The sequence below is a fragment of the Neovison vison genome, chromosome 3, assembly GCF_020171115.1.
Source record: "Neovison vison isolate M4711 chromosome 3, ASM_NN_V1, whole genome shotgun sequence".
Classification (NCBI taxonomy): Eukaryota; Metazoa; Chordata; class Mammalia; order Carnivora; family Mustelidae; genus Neogale; species Neogale vison.
In genome coordinates, this window is record NC_058093.1 from 142,761,741 (window position 1) to 142,786,500 (window position 24,760).

Genomic DNA, 24,760 nt, shown 5'->3' on the forward strand with positions numbered 1-24,760 from the left:
TGAAGCTTAAGGAATTACAGAGAAATAGTGAAGTGGTTAAATGCTAAAGTTAATTCTATTTTGTCGGCAGCTGCAGAATGGCTCCTATTCTGCTCCCTGTAATTGCTAGGAGGATATTTAAATTGTGGAGCTCTAAGTGGCTGCCCTCAATTTGCTTCAGAGATAGTAATAATGCCATCTTACAGTTTAGAAAGCACCTATTCTTACATCTGACTGGAGACCTACAGTAATCCTGAATGAATCTAGGGACTATCACTCCCTTTTCAGATAAGGAAACTGATGCACAGAAAAATGAACGACATATTAAAAGTCACAAAACTTACACGAGTTAGAGTAAAGCTGGCAGCTGCAGCCAACATCTACTAAAATTTCAGCAACTTACTACAGTAGATCTTGTTTTTTTGTTATCTTACAGTCTCATACAGGTGTCCGTGATTGGTGGAGAGTCGTCCAAGGAGGGACTCGGTGATCCAGGATTTTTGTACCTGGGGCTTCACCTTCCTCTCGACTTCCAATCTTCTGCATCCAGAAAGCAGATGGGGGAAGAGGGAGTGGAATAAGCACTCATGCCTTGAAACTCCTTGGCTCAGAAATGACATCCATAACTTCCACTGTCATTCTATGGCTAGAACAGGTGACATGAACCGCACCTGGACGAGAGAGGATGGTGCCAGGAAATAATTCCCGCCTGGGCAGCTGTTTTTCAGTGCAACTCTATTCTATGCAAGAAGAAGACAATGCTGGAAGCCAGCATTGAGAGTCTGGAGACTCTCCAGAACTCAAAATGGAAGGATGACTTCAAGTCCAGTGTTCTTGCCAACACAACACACTGCCTAGGCATCCAGAGTTGGCTCAGCTTGCCTCAAAACACTTGAACTAGAGCCTGACCCAACACTGTAGGTAGTACAGGACAGAGCATGGTCGCCAGTGGGAAGAAAGTTTGAACAGACCCATGAGGAGTGTCAGGCTTAAGCCAGGCTCTGCCATATCTGACCGAACGTGTCAGTAAATTGTGAAATCTATCTGCATCTCTTTTTTCAGGGACATAGATCCAAACCTCTATTTCCCAATTTTTCCACAAAACTTCTGGACTATTATTTTTTCCTAAGATGCCCAAACATTCCCGTCTGTTATAAGAGCCCAAGAAAGCCCCTTAACATCGAGAGGTAGCTGGTAAAACCACATGTCACTGATATATTCCATGCAAAGGTAAAATAGGAAATATTACTTAGCCTTGGTAGTCATAGTTTGGGTAACTGTTTAATTTCTGTTTGCCCGTTGGAAATATATATATAGGTCCCCAACCCTATTAACTACCTCTGTGGACCAATAAAGTCCAGAACTCCATGACCTCCTAAAGCCCCAGACAATTACTATCTGAAAATATCTTTTGTTTCTGTAATCTTGTCAAGTGAATTCCAGTCACACACACTTGCCCACTAAAAAGAGTGTGCCTGGAAATACTGGTTTTCTCCTTCCCCACTTGTCTGAATCCAGAAGTGTTTATTGAGCTGCAAGTGGGTGAAGGTGATGGTCAGGGAGACACGGAAAAACACACCTCATGAAGTCGAGTGACAGCTCTATTAGAAGCTTCGTTGTCTGTAATACTGTTCGAACTCCAGTGTTTTCTTCATTCACAAATCCATATTCATCACTCCATCCTGAAAATATTACCCGTCTCCTTCATCTTCTCCATGAAATACATCAGAGATAAATAACAGAGAATATGGAACTCTTGAGGATCCCTTCCCTCCATCAGATTTGTCAAATCTGAACAATTTGTACACTTGTTTCTGACCTTTTCAATAAGTAATATAAATAATCTTTAAAATATTAAAGCCAGCCTAATTATTGTTTCTCTATCCCACTTTCCTATTTCCTTCCCCAAAGGTGACCACTAATTTGAATCCAGATAACTTGAATATCCCCCACCTAGTGCTAATCACTCCCACACATAAATGTTCAATAACAATACGTAACACTTCTTGGGACACCTGGGAGGCTCAGTCGGTTAAGAATCTGCCTTTGTCTCAGGTCATGATCCCAGGGTCCTGGGATTGAACCCCACAGTGGGCTCCCTGCTCAGCAGCGAGTCTGATTCTCCTTCTCCACCCTCCCAGGCTCGCTTGCTCTCTCTCTCAAATAAAGTCTTTAAATTATATATATATAAAACATTTATTTTCATGATGTCAAACTTTATATAAATGGTATCATTCTGTATATATTAGTCTACACGTATCTCTTTGGTTGTTTAAAATATTCTTGAAATTTAATTATTAAATGCTCAGTACTCTAGCACGTTCATATTAAGAGCCATAAAGCCTCTTTTTGTATAAATATATCAAATTTTAAAACCCCTTCTCCCTGTGGCAAACTATAGCGACATACAGGGTTGCACTGACATTCTTGTATATATTTCTCTGTACAAAAGTATGAGGGTTTCTGTGATATACACATGTAAAAATTCCCTTCAACTTGACTAGATATTGACAAATTTCTCTCAAAAGTGATTTTGGGGGGCACCTGGGTGGCTCAGTGGGTTGAGCCTCTGCCTTTGGCTTGGGTCGTTGTCTCGGGGTCCTGGGATCGAGCCCCTCATCAGGCTCTCTGCTTGTCAGGGAGCCTGCTTCCCCCCTCTCTCTCTGCCTGCCTCTCTGCCTACTTATGATCTCTGTCGTCAAATTAATAAATAAAATCTTTAAAAAAAAAAAAAATGGTTTTGGTAAGTCCTGAAAAATTCCTGTTACTTCAGTTACTTGCCAAATTGTTTCTTTCTTATCTAATTGGTTTTAATTGGCATACCAATAATTCCTGGTGACATTAGCATGTTTTCACATACACATTGACTTTTTGGGTTACTTACTCTGTGAATTGATTTTTCATATCCTTTTTTATATTAAATTATTTCTTTTTAATGATTGGTAGGACTTCACTCTGTATCTTGGATAATAATTGTTAATAATTGAGTTGCAAATATTTTCTCCCAGTGTTTGGTAGATTATTTGTTGTTTTTAAACTTTTTTTTGGTCTCTTTAATTCATGATAATTTGACACTTTAATATTGCTATAAATCTTTTCCTTTGTGATTTATGCTTTTGCATCTTGTTTAAGGAAGATGTCTGCCCTCACAAAGATATATTCCTTTTTTTTTTTTCCTGAAGGTATTCATTTTCCTTGACATTTGGGTATTTAATCACCCTGGAATTTATTTTTAAGCATCGCTCTCTTTAATCATCTAATGTCATGGTAAACCAATGTCTATAGTCATATTTATTGAACTAATAGAGCTAGTTCTACTATTATATTACTCTCCAGAATTACACTTAATATTTCTTGGTTCTTTCCGTCTTAGTAGTTTTAGAATTATGTGTTGAGATTTTTTTATTGAAACAGCATTGAGGGTCATCTCAATGGCTCAGTCAGTTAAACATCTGCCTTCCACTCAGGCCACGATCCCCAGCGCCTGGAATTGAGCCCACATTGGGCTTCTTCCTCAGCAGGGAATCTACTTCTCCCTCTCTCTTCTTCTGTCCCTACCCACCACTCATTCTCTCTCTCTCTCTCTCTCTCTCTCTCTCTCTCTCTCAAATAAAATATTAAAAAAAAAAAAGAAATAGCATTGAATTCATAGATCAATTGTGAGGATAGGGATTAATACCTTTACAATCTTAATTGTTCTTATCGAGAATCTTGGTTAATCTTTCTATTGGGGTATTCTTGCTTATCTTCCAAGATCCTTGTAAGACTCCACACAAATCTTGCTCATTTTTAGTTAAATGTATTTCTAGGTACTTTAGAGTATTTGTTACTATTTGGAACATCTTAATTATTTATTTCATGTGGAGAGAAACACTACTCAATTCAGGTATATTGATGTTTTATCCAACAACCTTTCTAAAATCTCCTGTTAGTTCTAATGATTTGTCAATAGAGTTTCTTGATTTTTCTATGTAGAACAATTGTAATACCTAAAATAAGAACAGATCTGTCTCTTCCTTTCCAATGTGTATATTTATACTTATTTATATTTCTTTTTCTTGTCTTAGTGTACTGTCAAGGACTGCCAGTAAAGCATACTGAAGAGTTATCAATGGTGGGCATCCATTGTTGTCTTTTTCCTCATCAAAATGGAAGGATTCTGAATACTGCTTCACATATATATGATGTTTGCTGAAAGGTTTTCATGATTCACTCTTCAAGTTTAGAAATTTTCCCTTTATTTCTAACTTGCTCTGAGTTTTGTATTTTGATCTTGATTTTTAAATATAGTTTTACCACTTTTGTTTCATCTATGAAGATAATCACATCCTTTTTCTCTTTTCATCAGCTAATGAGTTTTCTGATATTATATTAGTCTTCCATTCCTAAAGTAAACTCTATTTGTTTATGTTTTTTAAAAATACACTAGTAGATATAATTTGATATTGTTTTACTTAGGATGCATGCAACTATGACTAATCTATATTTCTTCCTTTTACTCTCCTTTTTTTTTTTTAAAGATTTTATTTATTTATTTGACAGAGAGAGATCACAAGCAGGCAGAGAGGCAGGCAGAGAGAGAGGAGGAAGCAGGCTCCCCGCTGAGCAGAGAGCCCGATGCGGGACTCGATCCCAGGACCCTGAGATCATGACCCGAGCCGAAGGCAGCGGCTTAACCCACTGAGCCACCCAGGTGCCTTCTACTCTCCTTTTAATATTTTTACCAAATTACAGTTTTTCTTCCTTCTCTATTCTCTGCAACAGAGAAAGAAAGACACGGTACCATCTATCTCTTGAAGCTTTGGTGTTGAGTCATGGGCTATTACTTAGTATTATTATCTAAAACACCAACTGTCCATTTATAGATGTTACTACATTTATTGATCCTTACTTTTATTTAAATAGCTTTATTTTTATTTTTAAGATCCCTATTTTTTATATCTTCTACCTGTTTCAATTGTGCCTCCTTTGTTTCATAATCGTTTTCTTTTTAATGAATATAATCTATTTATTTATCTCTTTAAACATTCTAAACTTTCTCATTTTAGTCTTTTTTCCGACCATACCATAAATTAATTCCTCTTCTATTTGATAATTTTATTTATTATTTTGTCTAGCATTAGGTTTCTTCTCTTGTTTTGGATATTAACTTTTAATGTAGAATTTTTCTGTTCTACCTCCTTTTCTTTTTTCATCTATTTTCCTGGGTTCTCCCCTCCCAGTCTATTGTTGAGACTGACACCTAATCAACATCCAGGTGATATAAAAGTGTATCCTTTCTCATGCTCCATCATGACATCAGAGATACCACAAATCTAATCATTGGATGGGCTGGCTCAGTTCTTTGTGTTGAGGAAGTGGTTTTTGTCTGCTTGTCTGCCTGGGCCCATAGAGTCCCATAAGGATATGACTTCAAGTGGTGAGTCAGCCATAGCTTTTTCCAATCTCATTTCAGAAGGTGGTGGGCCTACCTCAGTTCCTAGCTTCAAGCTGTAAGCTTGGCTAAATCAGCCCTCTGTCTTGAGGCAGTAGCCCCCAAGCTGCCACAGCCTGTTTCCAGAGAGGGAATCTGGCAGGTCTGCTCCTCCATCCCTGCTCACACTTTATGTTCCTGTTTTATCTGTGATCCTCTTATATGTTTACTCATTTTTGTACCAGCCTATGTCATTTTGGTTTTCCCTTCTTTTTTAAAAAAATTCCATCTTTGGCTGCCAAGTGTTTTGAACAGAGGATTTTGTTAAAGCATAAATTCACTTAGCAATTTTACCCAAAACTGCTAAAAATTTGCTTCTTAAATTTATTTTGCATCTTTCCTAATATCTGGAATGATCTATGCACTCCACTGACTTTGATGTGATCACATTAGATGAACAAAGGAAGGAAGAAAGAAGGAAGGAATGAGGAAGGAAGTAATGAAGCAACATGAATAATTAAAAGAGAACTAAGACATACAATGCTGACTCACAGAGGCTTAAATGATTAGCACAATTAATAAATCACATAATTCAAAGTTCACAGGTAGAATATGCTTTGGGCAAGTTCCTATCAGGACTGCGGCTTTCTTTCTCTGTGATTCCCTTTCTCTGACCCAGAATTGTAGGATACTACTAACACCAACAAAGACAAATTGCTGCTTCACTCTCATTTAGAGGGAGAAAGAATGGTTTCCCACAACTCTTTGAAAAGTAGAAAAAACATCCTCAGAAATCTTCAATAACCTCTAGCTGGGTCTCATTGATAAAGCCACATTATACATTAATTTCCAAACAAAGGACTAACAAAAAGGATGGGATTATCCTTACACCAAGGATAAGCAGGTGTCAGCTTTTCTAACCACACTGCTACCTCTTACTTAGAAGGTACAGAATGAATACTGAAGCGTCAATAACAATATTCACTTTAGCAGGTGACCAACTTGTTTCCTTTAATGCCAAGGGTAAGTTATTTGATTGGGTATGGAAGATTGCAAGTTTAAGTTGAGTTTAATTATCCAGAGTAGGATAAAGAAATGTACTTTTTAAAGTTTGTTCTGTTTATAAAGTGACAACTATGATAGGGGAACAATATTCCTTAAAATATTTATGATTACTTTTTACTTGCTATAGTTTAGTTTAGTTTTGTTTTTTAAAGATTTTATTTACTTGACAGACAGAAATCACAAGTAGGCAGAGAGGCAGGCAGAGAGAGAAGGCGAGGCAGGCTCCCTGCCAAGCAGAGAGCCGAATGCAGGGCTCGATCCCAGGACCCTGGGATAATGACCTTAGTTGAAGGCAGAGGCTTAACACACTGAGCCACCCAGGTGCCCCTATAGTTTAGTTTTTAAACAGCTTTTTGTCTAAGATTTTAAGCACTCCTAAAATAGTCCTGTGAAGCAAGCATTATTACTATTATTCTTATTTTACAAATGAACACTGAGCTTATCAAGAGATAGAGGCCAATTAATTGGAGAAGATGGGGTTTTAAATAGTGTGGCCAACCAATTAGGTGGTTGCTTGGCAAATATTTACTTCTTCTTGCACCTCCACGGGAGGAGAGTAATACCATGCTCCGCTGATCCCAGGCTTTGTCATGTGACTTTATTTACCCAATGAGATCTCAGCAGACCTGACATTATAAAGAGATGGTGCAATCTAGTCTGTCTTCTGCACTTCTACCATCACCACGAGAGTAACATGCTCAAGCCAGCCCCCGGGGATCAAAAGCATGACAGACACATGGAGCAGACCTGGACCAACCTGCAGCTTGGCGCCACCAGTTGAGCCTCGCCACGACCCACTGGATATCTGCTCTTTGGTGAAACACAGGTGCATGAACAAGAAGTAACAATTGTTACAGTCAGCCACTGAATTTTGGAGTAGTTTTTATGCAGCATTAATGAGGTAATAGCTAACTGATTCAGAGAAGAAGAGAAAATGAAAAGCAAGCTGGCAATAAAAAAAAGAAAATAACTTAAATGGATATTTTTAATTGCCCAAGGTTAGAGCCAAATTCACATCTAAATGGTAGAGCCAAATTCAAATCTAAGTCCTCTGCCTCCAGATCCTTTTGTTCTCTAAAACATGCTCTGACTCTCTAAAATAATAGAAATGTTGCAAACAGGTTCATTATTTGACTGTAGCACTATAGTTTCAAAGAATAATTCAGTCATATTATCACATGGATCATTACTACTCATCCCATTACATTGATTTATCAATGAGGATACATGTCAGATATTAACATAAGATTAGTTACTTCTAATAACTATCAACCATCTATAAAACTTTTGTCCTTGTAACATTTCAAGCACATAATTCTTATATAGCTGCTCTGTCCAGTATGGTAGCCACTAATCACATATACCTATTTAAATTTAAATTAAATTTAATTTAAAATTCAGTTCCTCAGTCACACTAGGCACATTTCAAGTGCTCAGTAGTCACATGTTAATAATGGCTACCGTATCATCGGTAGTGGCTAGTGGCTAGTGACCGGGTGGCTCAGTCATTAAGTGTCTGCCTCTGGGGTCCTGATCCCAGAGTTCTGGGATCAAGCCCCACATCAAGCCACGTACCGGGCTCCTGCTCATCAGGGAGCCTGCTTCTCCCTCTCCCGCTTCCCCTGCTTATGTTCCCTCTCTTGCTATATCTCTATCAAATAAATAAATAAAATCTAAAATAAATAAATAAATAAAGGTTACCATACTGATCAGCACCAATAGGGGAGGTCTCTGTCATTACAGAAAGTTCAGTTGGACAACAATGTTATAGAGAATATGCAAAGTAATACCTTCTTTGCAATTAAGTAAAGTTGACTCATTTATAGAGCTTTGTGATATTTCCAACAGGCTGTAATTCACCAGTAATCCCTGGATAAATAAGTCTCTCTTGAATTGGGACATGTGGAGCCATACAATTCCGTCAGCAAAGCTGGCTGGAGATGTTAAAGAAAATGTGTACAGGTAGTCCTGACCTCTGGCCTCCTGATTCAGCTGGAGTTTACAGGATAAAAGAGCTTCTGTCTCAATCTGAAAGCATCTGGAAACATGCTCAGCAGTCAGGCAGCTGTGCTTACCTCCAACTTGCTGCCAAGCTCAAAAGGGAATAAAATCAATTAAAGGGATAGATCAAGGTGTTTACAAAGGAGGAAAACCCCCAAATTTATAATGGTGAGAAGAATGATTTGTGATAAAAATTGGGCATTGGAAAAATTACAACTCTTGGTCCAGATTGGCCCCTGTCTAGAGAAGTTATTTTCATTCTCCAGGTATTGTATTCCTATCTGTAAGATAAATTGAGCACAGTTTCATATGACCCAGTGCCATAATGCAGAATTTCCAGGATTATGTGGCTAAAATAATCCCCCATCCTTACCAGCAGTGTCATCGGAGAGTTCCATCCCATCTAAAGAATGTTTACTTGCCATTTGTAGAAATCTGACATTAGGAATGTGTTAGAATATCTCCTTAGGGAATTATAAAACTTTACCGATAGAATAGGACTTTATACATAAAACTGCTTGAGCTTTTGCATCTTGAGAATGAGCTACCCATCCTACATTCAGAATCTTAGCCTTAGTCACCACACACACACACACACACACACACACAAACAAAATTAAGTATTTAAAATATTATAGTTACAATAGCAACTCTTAAAATGCATTAAATATAAAAATGAATAAATGCCTGGTGTGAGCAGTGTTTTACAATTTCTCTTCCAAATGAAAGAGACCCCCTGTTTCTTTTCACTTAGTGGCTTGGCTTATACTTCCATTTTTACAGTCCAGACAACCAGCAAAGTTAAATTCAAGCCTACTTTTGTTCTCTACAAAAGGAGCTTGTTTCAAAATAAAAAGGTTAATAAAAAAAAAAATAAAGGAGCTTGTTTGACCTTTTCTGAAAGGCAGATTATTGCCATGGAGAATGAGGTCATCACTTACTGCACAGGTATTATACTCCACCTGAGTTTCCAAACTTAAATAAAAATACTAACACTAAAGGTATTATTATACTTACCCATAGAAAGACCATTCGATTCCAAACTGCCCTATATTCCAAAAAAGAATTTAGAGGTTAAATATCAAATTTCCTTTTTTTTTCATCATTAATCATTCATTTTATGCAGGAAAGAACTGACACAGAGGTAATTCACTCAAATCCATTCCATCTTCATCAGTTAAACACATTATTAACTTATGATTGCTAATCAGAATTTTCTGAAGCTGTTTCTTTAGCCTAGGAACACAATTTTCATTAAAGTATATTATACACCTAAAAGGTGTGTGAATTCATCACAAGGCAATGAAGTATTTACTGTGTGAAAAGCTGTATGAAAAGACACTATTGGGGCACACGGGTGGCTCAGTTGGTTAAGTGTCTGCCTTCGGCTCAGGTCATGATCCTGGGGTCCTGAGATCAAGTCCCACATCTGGTTCCCTGCTTAGTGGGGGTCCTGCTTCTCCCTCTCCCTGCACCCCTTCCCCCTGCTTGTGTGCACTGTCTTTCTCTCTCATACTCTCTATCTTGCAAATAAATAAATAAATTTTTTTAAAAAAAGACATTATTGATGCAAGGAGTTCCAAATATGATGGTGACACGGTTTCTGCTTTCAAAAAGTAGTCACATAACCTGGTGGGGTAGGAAATGCACGTCCTCACCATAAGGCCCAGCGCAGTGAAACAGAGGTGAGGAAAACAGGTGTGAAAGAAGGGCAGTACATTCCGAATGGAAGGATCAGACAAGACACAGCAGAGGACAGAGCTCCGCAGCCACGCCTGGGACGACAGAAAGGAGAGGACACGCAGAAAGGGGGGCAGGGTGCTCCCATCCATAGAAGGGAGGTACAATGGCATTTTCCAGGTGGGGCGGAATTTCTCTTGAGACAGAAGAGAGGGCACCCGTGGGAAGCGAGGAGGAGAGAGTGGGGTGACTGGAAGCACAGAATGACAGCGGAAGGGATCTGCACTTGACGTGTGGGTCATTAGAAGTTTACTTTGAGGGGCGCCTGGGTGGCTCAGTGGGTTAAGCCACTGCCTTCGGCTCAGGTCATGATCTCAGGGTCCTGGGATCGAGTCCCGCATTGGGCTCTCTGCTCAGCAGGGAGCCTGCTTCCCTCTCTCTCTCTCTGCCTGCCTCTCCATCTACTTGTGATCTCTCTCTATCAAATAAATAAATAAAAATCTTTAAAAAAAAAAAAAAGAAGTTTACTTTGAGTCATCAAAGATTTCTAAGCAGGGGACTGGATACTCTCATCTGCATATCAGGAAGTTCACTCTGACCGCCCACGAAAGATGGTTGAAGTTGGAATCAAAGAGACTGTTGGGGATATATTTTGCCGTCAGAAGCTGGTGCAGGCCTGACTTGAGGCAGGAAGAACAGAGAGCTGATAAGGATGATATTTCAGATACACCGTAGGGGACGAGCCAGTATTTCTAGCCTTGATGAATAAGAAGATCTGACCTAGGAAAGTAAATCAAGTTTGCTTCCATACACTTTTTTTTTTTTTTCAAAACGTTATTTACTTTGGGATGGGCTAAGATTTGGGATATGGTATGAACATATATATTACATATCTACATTCACCTATTTCTATGTCATACTGTTACCTACCGCCTGACCCTAAAAGAAAGAATAAGTCCAAAACAAGATGTCTTCAATTTATGGGATCGACAAGCGTTCACTGAACACCTCTTTGGTTTATAAGACACAGGTAATACATGCATAAATAGCTACTGTAAAAAACAAATATTTCCGATGTTCATGGATAAAAGCTACTGATGTAAGGAGGATCTGGAAAACATTTTTGCAGGTGGTGGCAGGCGAACTGGGAGAATGGGAACGACTTGAAACCAAAGAGGGGTGCAGGTAAGTCAGATGTGCTTGAGAAGCTATTGGGAGTTGGCTTAGCTGTAGAGTGGGAGTCAGGAAAAGAAGCAGGGAAATCTGCGGGAGGAAAGAAAGATGGGAAGAGTTTGGAGCACCCTAAAAACGACTTTTCTGGAAGACAACAATCACTACTGAGGATTCTATTCAGGGATTTGACATGTTTGAAAGATTATTCAAAATAATGCCAGAGTCAAATTCCCACATAGTCTAGAAAGTTTGTCTTCATTTATTTTGTGTTTTAAAGCTATCATAAGATAGAAGGAAATTTTTCTCTAATTTGAGTAACTAATTAGCATATGGAGGATTAAAATGTTTGGGCTGTCATCAATCCTAGGTTCCATCTCTGCCATAGAAACATCATCGTGCTGTTATGGATAAAGGGCAAATGAAAATATATTACCAAGAAATTAACTACAGTCTCTAATGCTTCTGTGAAATGGCTAAACTTTATTTAATAAAGGAAACTTTCACAATTATCACTATTAATTTGTTTTCATTCATCCAGAACATTTAAGCTCTGTTTATTAATTTAAAAGAAGTAAATAAAAATATCTGGTTTGGGAGCCAAGTCCTAGAATTTCATAAATGATCCTGTCTAAAAATTGTTATGGCTGAGCAATAAATCCCTGGAAAATGATGCTTATATTTGTAATAGAAATGTCACCAGAGCTTTAAATATAGCAGGGCGACGTGTCTCTATTACTGTGCAGCAAAGTCGAATTTGTAATTGATTTTGACTTGTACCTCCTTTAATGTGTGCTGAGTCTGGTGGCACTAGGCAGGATTTTTACACATTTTAAATCCCAATTTTATCGAATTAGATTAATCTGTAAATCAGTTTTCTCCTCTTGTAATTTGTACACACCTAGCTTTCTCTTCTAAGAGCAGATAAATGTGTTTTTTGAGTATCTGATTTACAAATAATGGGTTTCAGTAGTTGTTAGGATAGTCCGCGGAACTCTTGCATCTCTCAGCTGCACTTAGATGATGGGAGGTAAAATGAAGAAATCTCCAAATCAAATTTTTCATTTACACAGAACTGAACTTCTGATGGTAAGGGCACTGATGGACATTCCACAGCTGCGAGGAAACCAGGTGTCAACATTATGTATCAAAGTGATGTGATGGTAATTGTGGTCTTTATTCTGGTCTGGAAGTAAGCAAGCCAAATAGATACACATCCTTACTCCTTTAATATCCAGCATTCAAAATCGAGTTAATTATTTGTGCTGGAGACATATGGGAATGGCAGTAGAGGCTGTCTGGGTCCAATACAATGATCGCTGTATTCAGCAGTGTGGAATCAAAGTTTAAAAAATTAACTTATGAATGGTTTCAGAGATTCTACCAGATGAGAGAACAACAGACTTACGTCTAACTCCTGAGCTGGCAGTCTATGGTAGGAACATTGCCAGCTATAAAAAATAATAATCAGAGGCCCATGAACTGCTCTTTTAAAATGGTTACATTAAAACCCAGACACCTGTAGTTTTACTAGTTGCTAAAACGGCTTGTAATCGCACATGCATGAAACAGATGTGTAACCAGAGCCGCAGTAACTGGTTTCCATTAGACAAACACAGGTGAATGGCAGGCAGAAGGTGGAATGGAAAACTGAGATTTGCACGCGTTAAATTCTAACAGCAAAGCCTGCATGTAAACCTTCAAAAGCATTTTTTATTAATTATATATTGGCCCGTCTCTTGAATGCTTGTAAATCACGGGTATTTACATTTCCCAAAATGATCTACTTAAGTTTGGACAAGATTAATAATGACTAATACCTATCCCCTAAGATGTGTTCTTCAAAATACTAGTCTTACAGAAATGATTGCCAGCACTATGGAGGAAACTTTTTAACAGACTTGAACTTTTGAGGGGTTCTTTTTTAGGTGTTTTTTAAAACAACATTGCTTAAAGGTCATAAAAATCAACATTAAAGGATATTTCCAGAACTTTCGTCTTTCCAAACACATGAGCCAGGGCCTCATTTCTAGCATCCTGGTGTTTGGTTATTATAAAATTTACAGTACGGTGTGTCAGTTCATTTGGGACTGAGTCACACGGCCCGGAATGCGGCGCACTGAGGAAGTCATGTGAACCGTTGCACAAATACATTTTTGTCAGTGTTTGGTTTGAGAGCTGGGACTCAGTTGAACTTTAGGGGATTGCATTTTAGTTCAAATGTTCCAAAATTCTGGTTTACAACAACATCTGGGATGCGGAGAGTGGATCACTTGTGTTGGAATTCATTAGAAAGGAACAATCAAACGCAGACAATAATACATTCAACAAGAACTGTCCTTCCAGAAATCCTCAAAACACCTGGGATGGAACCTTTGAGCCAATGTTTCCTTTCAGATGTCTTAGAAAAAGGAGTGCAAACAGCATGAATGAGTTGGAGCAAACAGGCATCTATGTGAAGACCTGTCTGAACTGAGAAGGAAAACAGGATATGTTTTCATGCTCTCATAACTCATCAGGAAAACTCATTCCAAGTCATTCCCAGGGATGATCTACTCCCCCAGAAGACCGTATCTTTCCACATTTTTTCCATTCTGAAAACATAGTTGAAAAAAAATCAAGTCATTCTTGGAATGAGAATGTAGCCTCTTGCAGAATGTGAATGAAAGACATTTTGACCTAGAGGTGCACACAGGATTTTTAAAGGGCTCTGTGACGGTTCCTTCCACAGCCATGGCAGTTCTCTCGAGGTGAATGATTCCTCGGGGATGGGAGCACCACTGATGATGATGCAGGTGAGGTGTGGAAGGCACCTGCTAAGTCTGCAGACTTGGGCAAAAACAGCAAAAGGCATCAAGAGGGCAAAGCCGTTTGGACAAACTGCAAAGTCATTTTGGATATTCCCACTATATCTGCTATACATTTACCTATACTCTGACAACTATGGCCTTGTCCCAGGAGCTTGAAATTATTGGGTCTTTAAGTTATTCTTTTTTTTTTAAGATTTTATTTATTCATTTGACAGACAGAGATCACGAGTAGGCAGAGAGGCAGGCAGAGAGAGAGGAGGAAGCAGGTTCCCCGCTAAGCAAAGAGACCGATGTGGGGCTCGATCCCAGGACCCTGAGATCATGACCTGAGCTGAAGGCAGAGGCTTTAACCCACTGAGCCACTCAGGCACCCCTAAGTTATTCTTATAGTATAAACTGAGCACTCCTAGAAGTGCATTAATTCTTTCAGACTGATAGCATGCCATTTATTTGAATGACTTTCCCACAGTCAATCTGTGAGTGAGCCCCCCAAAATAGCCCTTCCGTGTCTGAAGGCTGTGTATCCATTCTGGTTCATGAGACCTTATAGAATAGTACTTCTCAAACTTAGCTGTGCATTGGAACGACCCACCAGTACAGCTTTATTTAATACGCATATCACCCCTATATTTTCACTCAGTTGGTCTGATGTTCCTATATCTGAATATTTTCTAAACTATAGATCCCTGGATAATTTTCAAGAGGTAACCAGGACTAGAAAACACGGATGAGGGTCTAGTGTTCATCAAAACATTGCTCACACACACTTGCCAAGTGAGAGTTACTGACCCATGAAAATGCAGAGTCACTGAGCCCACCGCAGCTGTGTAGGTCCTTACTGGCTTGTGCATTAAAATCGCGCGGGAACGGGGAGACAGTCTCTAGCAGAGAACATAGTTAGCAACGGAGGGATGACCTCTGATGTTTGTTGGGCTGGTGGCTCTTTGCCTGTCCCACAGATAATACAGTGATGCCAGCAGTCACAAAGACTGTGATGGCGACGGGTTCTCAAGCTGTTCCTGGGAAGGTTATCCCTTTAATGGTCCAGAAGGTATATTTCTAAACCTCTAGCAATGGCTGGGAGATAGCACTCAACAAAGTCACAAGACACGGGTTCACCCAAAATGGATATAATTGCTGTCAAGGCAGAACTGGATAAAGCTTCTTCTCCTAGAATAATCACCAAATCAAGGTCATCCAAAATAAAAATATTACTTACTTTCTGCCAACAGGTGTCCATTTCAAGTGGGTGTCAAGGATCAAAAGAAACCCCAAAGCACCCCCACTGAATTCAAAAGAGAAGTTTGATCTCTGTCCTGATAATGCTCCCCTTGCCTAAGATCCGTAAGTTTTAAGTGCTTCATGGAGGATTTTGTTCTTCCTGCAGTACTAGTAATCAATTATAAAGCAACTGTCCCTGCTTCTAGAAAGTTCTCAGAAAGCAACCTTTCATAGCTTCATAGTGGTAAATAGAGAAATCCAGGTCAGCTCTACAGCAGGGACCAAAACTTTCATGCAACAAGGAAAACATTCAGCCAGCCTTTGGATATCTGGTTTGCAGAGACAAAGTCCCACATCCTTTTCTGACTTTTTTTTTTACACTTTTTATCAGATACTTTGACAATTTATAAAAACACCGGTTTTATTACTTCAGTAAAATCACTTAATCACGGTTTTTAAAAGCCACATAAAAAGGACTAGTGGATTGATAAGTTTGATAGAAAAAATACATAGAAAACATCTTGACAATCAGTTTCTAATGCTACGCAACTCAAAATTATTTTTTATCTTTTCCATTTTTCCATTGAAGGATACCCTTGCTCTCGTTTGTGCATCATTCTTTTTATTAATAAAAAATGTTCATGTCAAAGTCAAATTGCCTCAAAATCTTTGGCTTCCATGAAAAAAAATTTCATTTCATAAACTGGAGTTTGATAATATTTAGTTATTGTTATGTTGGAAATATAGACTTGCAGTCTTTCACCCAGCTCTTCTTATAGGGATATTTACCTGTTTTTATGGTATTGAATATTTCCCCTATCTTCCAGAGAACATAATCTTGGGGAAGCATGCTACTTCATCCGGGCGTTTCAGTGAAGCCCATGTTTCTGTACGTGCTACAAATGTAAGGGAAAATGAAAGGAAGAAGGATCTCTGCTTGATCACAACGGCTCTACCTTTGAGAATGATTCCCTGGCCTTACAATGTGACCCTTACTATACATAGACGCTCTTTTGTTACTGGTTCGCCCTGAATTCATTTCAAAATGCCAATTGCCATAGTAATTTAATGCAGCTGTTAAGACATCCTCTTCCTTTTGATCATTGTTATTAATGGTGTGGCATAACATAGGCAAGGCCAGTGATCCCAGCTACCCTTCCGCATACAGCCGCCGCACATTCTCTCTCCAGAACCTGCTTCTTTCCTTCCTTCTCTTAGCCACAGCCAGCTCCTTCAGCCCCTTGCAACCTTGAGGGGGCTCATCTCCCACAGGAAGTTCATTTCAGAGTTATTAGTTCAGGACTCAGGAACTATGTGGGCAGCTTTCTATGGTGTACACAGTCGGAAAAGAAATTGCTCTTCCCTATTCCCCAAGGGAGGCAGGTTGGCCTTAATTGTAGTCTTCCGTTTGCTGTTGAATGGTTTATGGCAGGATCGTAATTTTTTTTTTTTTGTAACTGTTACTCTCCTAGATGTTTTGAAATAGCTACTTCATAAGCATGGTTTTCTTCCTAAAACCTAAATGTGTCTAAATCAATGGGTAAAACCCTTAAGGTTTTAAAACGAAGAGGAAATGCATCAGCTATAGATAAAATAAGATAATAAAGGGTCAGAGATAAAATCCTTGTTATAAGCAACTTGGCAAGAAAAAAAATGTGAAGTGTATTAATGCCAGGAAATCGTATTTTCACCCTATCGCACGGACTCCAACACCTCACTCCTCCCTGTATTTCTCAAAGAGGTGAAAAGCTTCAAAATTCATAATCACTTTTGTGATTTTAATACTTCCTTTAGCAGATGCTCACTCAAGAAAGCTTTATTCCCTATAAAGTGTTGGGTTTTTTGTTTTGTTTTGTTTTTGCTCTTTCTGATACCAAAAAAAAAAAAAAAATCTCTTCTTTAAACAGATCAGTTCTTTGGTGGGTCAATATGGAAAGCACTTAATTTTGGGAAACAGAACTGCCAACATTGCAATTAACTCAAAAGTTTACAAACATATTTATACGGCTTTCATTTGAAGGTTTCTTCTAGACTTTTACTAAATTATTTGACTTAGGGCACATGAATAATCACGGGAAAAGATTCATCATTTGGGAAGCCTTTTTCAATGAGCTGAAAGGCTGTCTACTCCACAGTGAATTCTGGTGACAAATATACTAGAGAATTTCAGGCTCTGAAATAAGAAAGTTCTTGGAATTGTTTTTTCCGGTTAAAGACAGTCCAAAAATTGTGTCATGTTTTAATCGAAAAGCATTTAGATAAACGACATAAGGTAAACGTCTCTGCAGCAGCCAAAACATTATCTTAGTTCTTGATTTACGAAATATTAATGTCATTTTCGTGGCAGGAAACCTTTTTTGCTTTAAGCATCTCTTTAGAAAAAGAATGTCAGAAAACAGAAAACGTTAACTGTGCTATAAAAGTGTTTTAAAGGAGCATGGCAGCCATGTCTTTGAACTTCCGTTTCTAGAATGAGTCAGCCCCAGGACATGAAGGTAGATTAGCAAGGTTTTGGAATCTGTCCAGAAGGTCACTGCGGATCTCTGGCATTCTTTATTGACAACGGCATTAACCCCAAACACACTGCATGAAGATAAATAAGTGCATGAAGGAGACTAGGGGATAAGGAAGGGGAAGGCGTACGGCTCAGACTCTCAGGGGAATGATCATCAGAGGGAGACAGTAATGACATCAGAACAGAGACCTGTAGTCAGAAGCCCTTCGTCTTATTCTGCTTCTTATTTTAATGCAACCATTTCAATGGGTCTCATTTCCCTAACATGGAATATAGGTATATCGATCAGAGGAAAATTCCAATGATGTAGCAGGTGTTTTCTGACCTTGACTTCCACAATTCCTCTTACGGGAAATAAGGACGGGAAAGCAATGGGTTCTCCTAAGAATACTTTTTGCCAAAAAACAACTTTCCCTATGAGTTGCAGGTATTTAGTTATGAATAAAATAATTTTATTTTATTTTATTTATTTGACAGGCAGAGAGAGAGAGAGCACACAAGCAGGGGAGCAGCCAGGAAGAGGGAGAGGGAGAAGCAGGCTTCCCAATGAGCAGGGAGTCCGATGTGGGGCTCGATCCCAGGACCCTGCCACTATGACCTGAGCCGAAGGCAGATATTTAATGGACTGAGCCACCCAGGCACCCCAACTAGCACATAAAATTATTTTAAACAATTTTTTCCACTCAAAGAGTGAAAACAAACCTTATAATTCCTTACACAGAAATTGCCCCACTGTATATTCATGGAAGCCAGCATCAACAACACTTAGCTCTAGCAGTGACAACCCAGATGAAGTCAATCCCTGTCCAATACTAAATACACAGACCAGGAATAGGACCCCTTTACAGCTGAGTCTAAGGGGAGCTTCCCGAAGAAAAATGAGCTATCAGCTCCAAGTACATGGCAGACCACAGCAAAACTCCAGGACTGTGCTATTAAGCTCAATTCTGGGTCTGGCATAGGCACTTTTATTCTGATATTTTCCTACCCTGCCATCCTACTATTCCTGAAGTTGACATTGTGTGTGTGTGTGTGTGTGTGTTTATGTGTGTCTATAGATGTATATGAATGAATGCATATGTAAACACACACACATTGTGTGTTTAAAACACATGAGGGTGTTTTAATGTTATATGCATTTCATTTAAACAATAATGCCCCTGGCACGGGGCATTTCCTAGGGTTTGATGCCTGGCTAGCAGCAGATGATGAGCTTTGCCCCATTAATTCCAGGATTTTGTTAATCCCTAGGACATGCCCTTCCCTGAGATTTTTCACTACTATTATTAAAAATAAATGTAAAATACCAGCCTCTCAAGCCCAAAAGGCACAGATCAGTTTTATGGAAGGTACAGTTTCAAACGGGACCCTCCATGCTCTTGAGAGCTTTTTCCAATGAATTTCCCTCTCAGGAGATGAATCAATTTATGATCATTGTTACTACATATTTTCCTTAAATTGTTACGAAACAACCTAGTCAGCAAGGCCTTACATGCAAGTTTCCCTTCTCCATTTTCTTCCCAAGTTTCAAAAGCAAAGGAATAGGATATGAATGAACAAAAAAATTTTCCATGCCGCAATTTTTTTTTAATTGCTATACAGGCAAAACAGGTGCTGAAATGGGAAACCCTTTGGAGGAATTTTCTCCGTATAACAAATCAGTGCTCATACGAACCTCAAGTGAAGCCAGCTTTAATGTGGAACATTATACAAAAGCCGTGCCTATCGACATAAGATCCATAGACGACTGTCCCAAAAAGACCAAAAAAAAAAAAAAAAAAAAAAAAAGGCATACTGTCACTTTAAGAAAAAATAAACTAAAATATGAACTACCAAAAACCCTGCCATTTCCAGCCTGGGCTTGATTAATGATTTTTCTATCTAATAAAAGGTTCACAAACCATCTGTTTTTCTCCCTAATGCCTTGCCCAAAGGTTTTTCGTTCCTATTTCAGGCTCGGGGCCAACTGACATTCCACTCTTTTTTTTTTCCCCAGCCTTGTAAACAAACCCTTCTCTCTTTTTAATCTTCCAGTGCTGTTTCCTACCCATCGTTATGCATATTCATTGCGAGTAAACATTTTTAGTGTCTACACTTAATCTCTTCCACTGGCAATTACTGTTCTATGCTGTTTTGTAATGCAGAAGGGCCAACGCTTTCCGTTCTAATAACAGCTGGGCCGCAGATGGGGCCTGCAGTCATTGTAGAAAATAAAAATTTACAAGATGCCAGTGGAATTTATTTCAGTTTTATGGAGTCACAGGAGGAACCTTTCTGTTATCCGCCTTCAGTGAAATCTGTAGGCACAAGGCAAGCTTTTGACATTTAATCAAAGGGGGGTTCAGGTAGGGTCTGGAACGTCGCAAGGAAGAAAGCAGGTGGATCGTATTAGGCTGTGCCATGGTTAATTTATTTAGAAGTGATTGGCTTAGATGTGTGCAGCCAATATTTGACATCATGTATATATCTTGTTTAGCATTGTGCCTCTAAATTGTTACCACTGGAGAGACAGTGAGCTGTCGCTGCGGACCGAACCAGGTGTTTGGTCGGGCTGCTACTTAGAGGTGCTGATGGAGTGGCACCGGGCTCACCAAAGACGAGGCGTTTTGTGTGGTTTCTAAAAGTTGATTCCTCTTGACTTCACGGCACCGCTCTCTGAATTACTGTAAGTGCTTCTTCAGCAGAACCCCCGAGTGTGTGAATGGGCTTTTGAATACGGGCTGCAACCTTTAATTTAACCATGTGGCTTCACTGGGAATTTTCTGCGATCGGACTCGAGGACGTGAACATGGACTGACGGGAAAGGTTTAAACGTCGGACGACGGATGCGTTACGCCCCGGCGGGGTGGGATGAGGTTCGTGCCCGAACCACTGAGCAGCCCGAGTGCGGCGGTTAAGAGCGAAGCGCGACTTCCCGCGAAGAAAAATAAATTGTCACATGCACATGCTGTAAAACTGCAACCCAGTTCAAACACAGTGCTTTTTCTGGAAGTATTCACGAGGGTTCTTGAACCCATCCTGCTGGATCCCCTACCCCTGACCTCCAACCTTCTCCCCAAAAATGTGGAAAGGAATTCATGAACGGCATCCAAGGACATCCCACTATTAATCCAATTCTTGATCCTGGGTTTCCAGACTAGGTGAAACCTATGCCAAAGGTGCTCATGTTTTTACATTTGGGGACCTCTTTTGCCACACACCTTCAGCTGGTTGCCTAGCAACTACCAGAGACCCACTGAGCATGCTCACTGAGAAACCTAATTGCTATCACAATTTACTTTTGTTGTTTTTTTTTTTTTTTTAAGCCCGTTAACCAAAACAGGATGTTTTCCTTTTTGAAGGACAAGTAAGGTCTGCATGCATTTCGAAGGCAAGAGAGTATATTTCGATACCAAAACAATTCATTAAATGCCAATGCCAGGCATGGAGATGGGTACACATAACAAACATAAAAACTGGAGCAGATTGGCATTAAATAACGTATAAATTCTCATTTATTCAGATTTTTATAGATTCATTTCTTTTATTCTCTTTATCTTTTTTTGGATGAGGTTTTTTTTTCCCCCCTAAGAAAGCCACCAAGTAGGAAGGGAGGGGAGAGCGAAATTTTCTGTCATATTAAGAAACTTTATTGAAGAATTTGAATTAATTTATATGGCAGATAACATGCTTCTTGTCCACGCTCTCTGTCCTTCCTTCCTTCCTTTTTTTGTTTAATCTCCTTAATGATTCCAAATCTAAAGCTAAGATTTAGCTCCCTTAATCGTCTCACAAAGGGCAAGAAATCATTTTGCGTACCTCAGAGAGAAAGGCAGTTTTTCCTAAATTCAAGACAAAAAACACATTTTATGTTAGGTTAACTTAATCTGTTCATTTATTAAAATATCTCCACAGTTGCTTAATTTTTTCCTTAACGTCTAAATTTGTAGATAAAATATATAGAAACTTAAGTATCTATTGAACTCATTTTATTGCTAAACAAAATGTCTTTTTGAATGAAAATTTATATACTATGTTTCCAGGAGTCTCCGTAATTTTTTTTCAAATTTTCTAATTCATTTTGAAAAATCAAGTCTTTCTTTTTAACTTTACATATTTCATATACATAAGCTTACATTTACATACATCTAGGGATTCTAATAAGGGAATGGGCTTTCTCACCAATTCCAGGACCCTCTTTCATGCCCCACAAGAGTAACACATTTATTTGTATCCTGCAGGATAAAGCTCTCCCACTCCCCTTTAGGAACCAACAGATATCAGCAAGCAAAGAAGATGAAATGAGCTCATGAAGTGGGAGCTTATGCTTATCTAAGCCTTAGATATACACAACTCCCATCGCCGACTGCCCCTCCCACCGCCATCCTGGGCTTTTTTCCCTTCGGCGACCATGGCATTGTGGGTAGAAAATGTCCTCGTGGTGCTTCTGTTGTCAGAGTCAGAAGAGAACAGGGCTAACTCTCAATGCAATGGTACTGTTTCCCTAAGGAGTGTGTGTGTGTGTGTGTGTGTGTGTGCCCAAATAGTAATGGTCCTCGTCTATGTAGAAGCCAGTAGTTTTACCATTCCCTCAGAGATAGCCAGCAGAGGGAGCAAAATTTAGTTCACAGGCAGTATTCCCTGATGTCCAAGCATTGATAAGAATTCTAGAAGACATACTATATAAGAAATTAATAAAATCAAAAGATTTCATTTCATTATGATTAACCCTATTATGCATAGCAGCAGGTCGAGCAATGTGGGTAATGAACAGCTAAACAAGGCTAATTGGTTTAATCAGGAAACTCCAGGGCTGGTGGTTGCGAATGCGATGATAAAACTGGTAAAGCAACACTTGTTCCCTTTTGCTTTCCAAAAAACTTTTAACAACTACAGAAATACACGCACATATACATGCATACGCAATATGTGTTGTGTTTTTAATTCTGCGGCTGGAAATACTTATATTCACTTATATAGTGTGACGTGCATTCTTTAATATGTGAATGTAATATGTGACTATATATAAATATGTGCTCCTTAGGGAAATCTTCCTCAATTTCATTCATGTTGACAACTTTCTTCTCTCTCTTGTCTCTCCTGGACCTCTGTTTGACTGGTCTCTCTCTCTCTCATACAAAAGGGCTCACAGGCATACACACGCAGACTTTCCAACAGTCCTGGATACTTTGGGACTACTAACACGGTTTGAGAGGAAAATCATTTCTCAACTTCTGTTTTACCCCAAACTTAACAGGTGACTGGCCTAAAGGGTGTTTGTTCCCCATTCCCTGCTTAATGTGACTGACTCACCACTGCCCTAGCTTCTCAGAATTTAAATCAAATGTGAACATTTGGGAGTAAAGGAGGGACTGATGAGAGCTTTTATGAACGAAAAGAATTGAAGCAATTGTTTGGTCTTTTTATTCTCTCTCTCTCTCTAAGTAAGACCAGAATTGATTGTTTCCTCACCTGTGGGCATTTCCTGTTTGAGTGCATTGATGATATCTGGACCCATGTCGTTCTCAAGCTTCCTCAACCTTAATCTCTAGAAATCCTGTAGAGTATGTCAAATTAGAACTCCATTCCAGCAAATACATCTCCACATTTCTGTGCACTTAATTCAATACATTCACAAGAATTTCAGGCTCCTAAACATTTTTGCTAAAGTATATAGATTTTCTCCTTGCCCCCCACTTTCATGCTTTTCTGTTTCTCCTTTCCCACCCCATTCTCCTGCTATATATTTCAAGTACTCACACTCTCCATCAGTCAAAAAAAAAAAAAATCTATTTATTTCAATTTATAAACATCTCCATAATATAGCTATGCCTTTTTTTCTTAACAAAATATGACATTTTGACTTTGGGTGCAGCAACACTTGCACACCAAATTCAGAAGTAGAAATCCAAAGTCTGAAAAAAAAAAGTTATTTGATTGTGACATATTGTGTGCTCCTCTCTCGATTACAAAAGGAAACTCCTTTCCGTTTCAGGTTCTATACAAAATAGCACAAAGATCACAAATAACATGAAATCTTCAAATTTCCATGTGTGGTTATAGGCTTCTGGCTGCATGAAGGCAAATTAAACACTGGAATTTCCTATTAGATGCATCTGAAGTCTCTAAGAATTGCAAAGCAGCTTTCCTTACCAAAGTGCATTTGAGCCACTTCTAAGACTGTCTAGAACCGTTATTGGTAGAAACCAAAAAACCTCCGGATCACTGGCAAACGCTTCCATTTACTAACAAGGGGAAGAACATATGCATGCCTACTGGTTTATTATAATTAACATGGAATGCACGTAACAAATGTGACTGTTCAATCGTCAAAAGCCACAGAGAAAAGAATCTCCTCCTGACTTAATGGATGACAGATTCCAAAGATCTGGGTGAAAATTATACATATTTTCCTCCTACAAGAAGATAGATCTATGCAAAGTTTTTTTTTTTTAAATAAAAGTGTTGAAAACAGAGAGATGGAATCAAATATTTATATTAAGGGTTTCAGTCTATAGACTTGGTTTCTGGCTCGGTTTGTGCTTGTGGTTGCTATTGTTATAGGTTTGGGTTTGTTGCTGCTGTTGTTGTTGTTTTTAGTAGGAAAAAAATCCTGAAAGTATTTTAATAATGCATACCTAACGTTTATTTTCTTATTAGTAATTGTTATGAAACCAGAATGCGTTGCCAGCCTATCTAACTGCACCTGTTACTAGATATTTCCAAGAGACTCGCACACCAATTTTGCCTGAGTGCACTGGGTGTATTTCCCATTGTTTTGATTGTACAGTGAGGGCACAGGCGGTTTGCATTCGAGAAAGAAGGCACATTTTATTCAAAGAGGAAAAGTGATGTCCTTGGAACTTCAACCTTAATGAAACACTTTTAAAAAGGACACACTGATTGAAATGGGAAGAGATCCAAAGA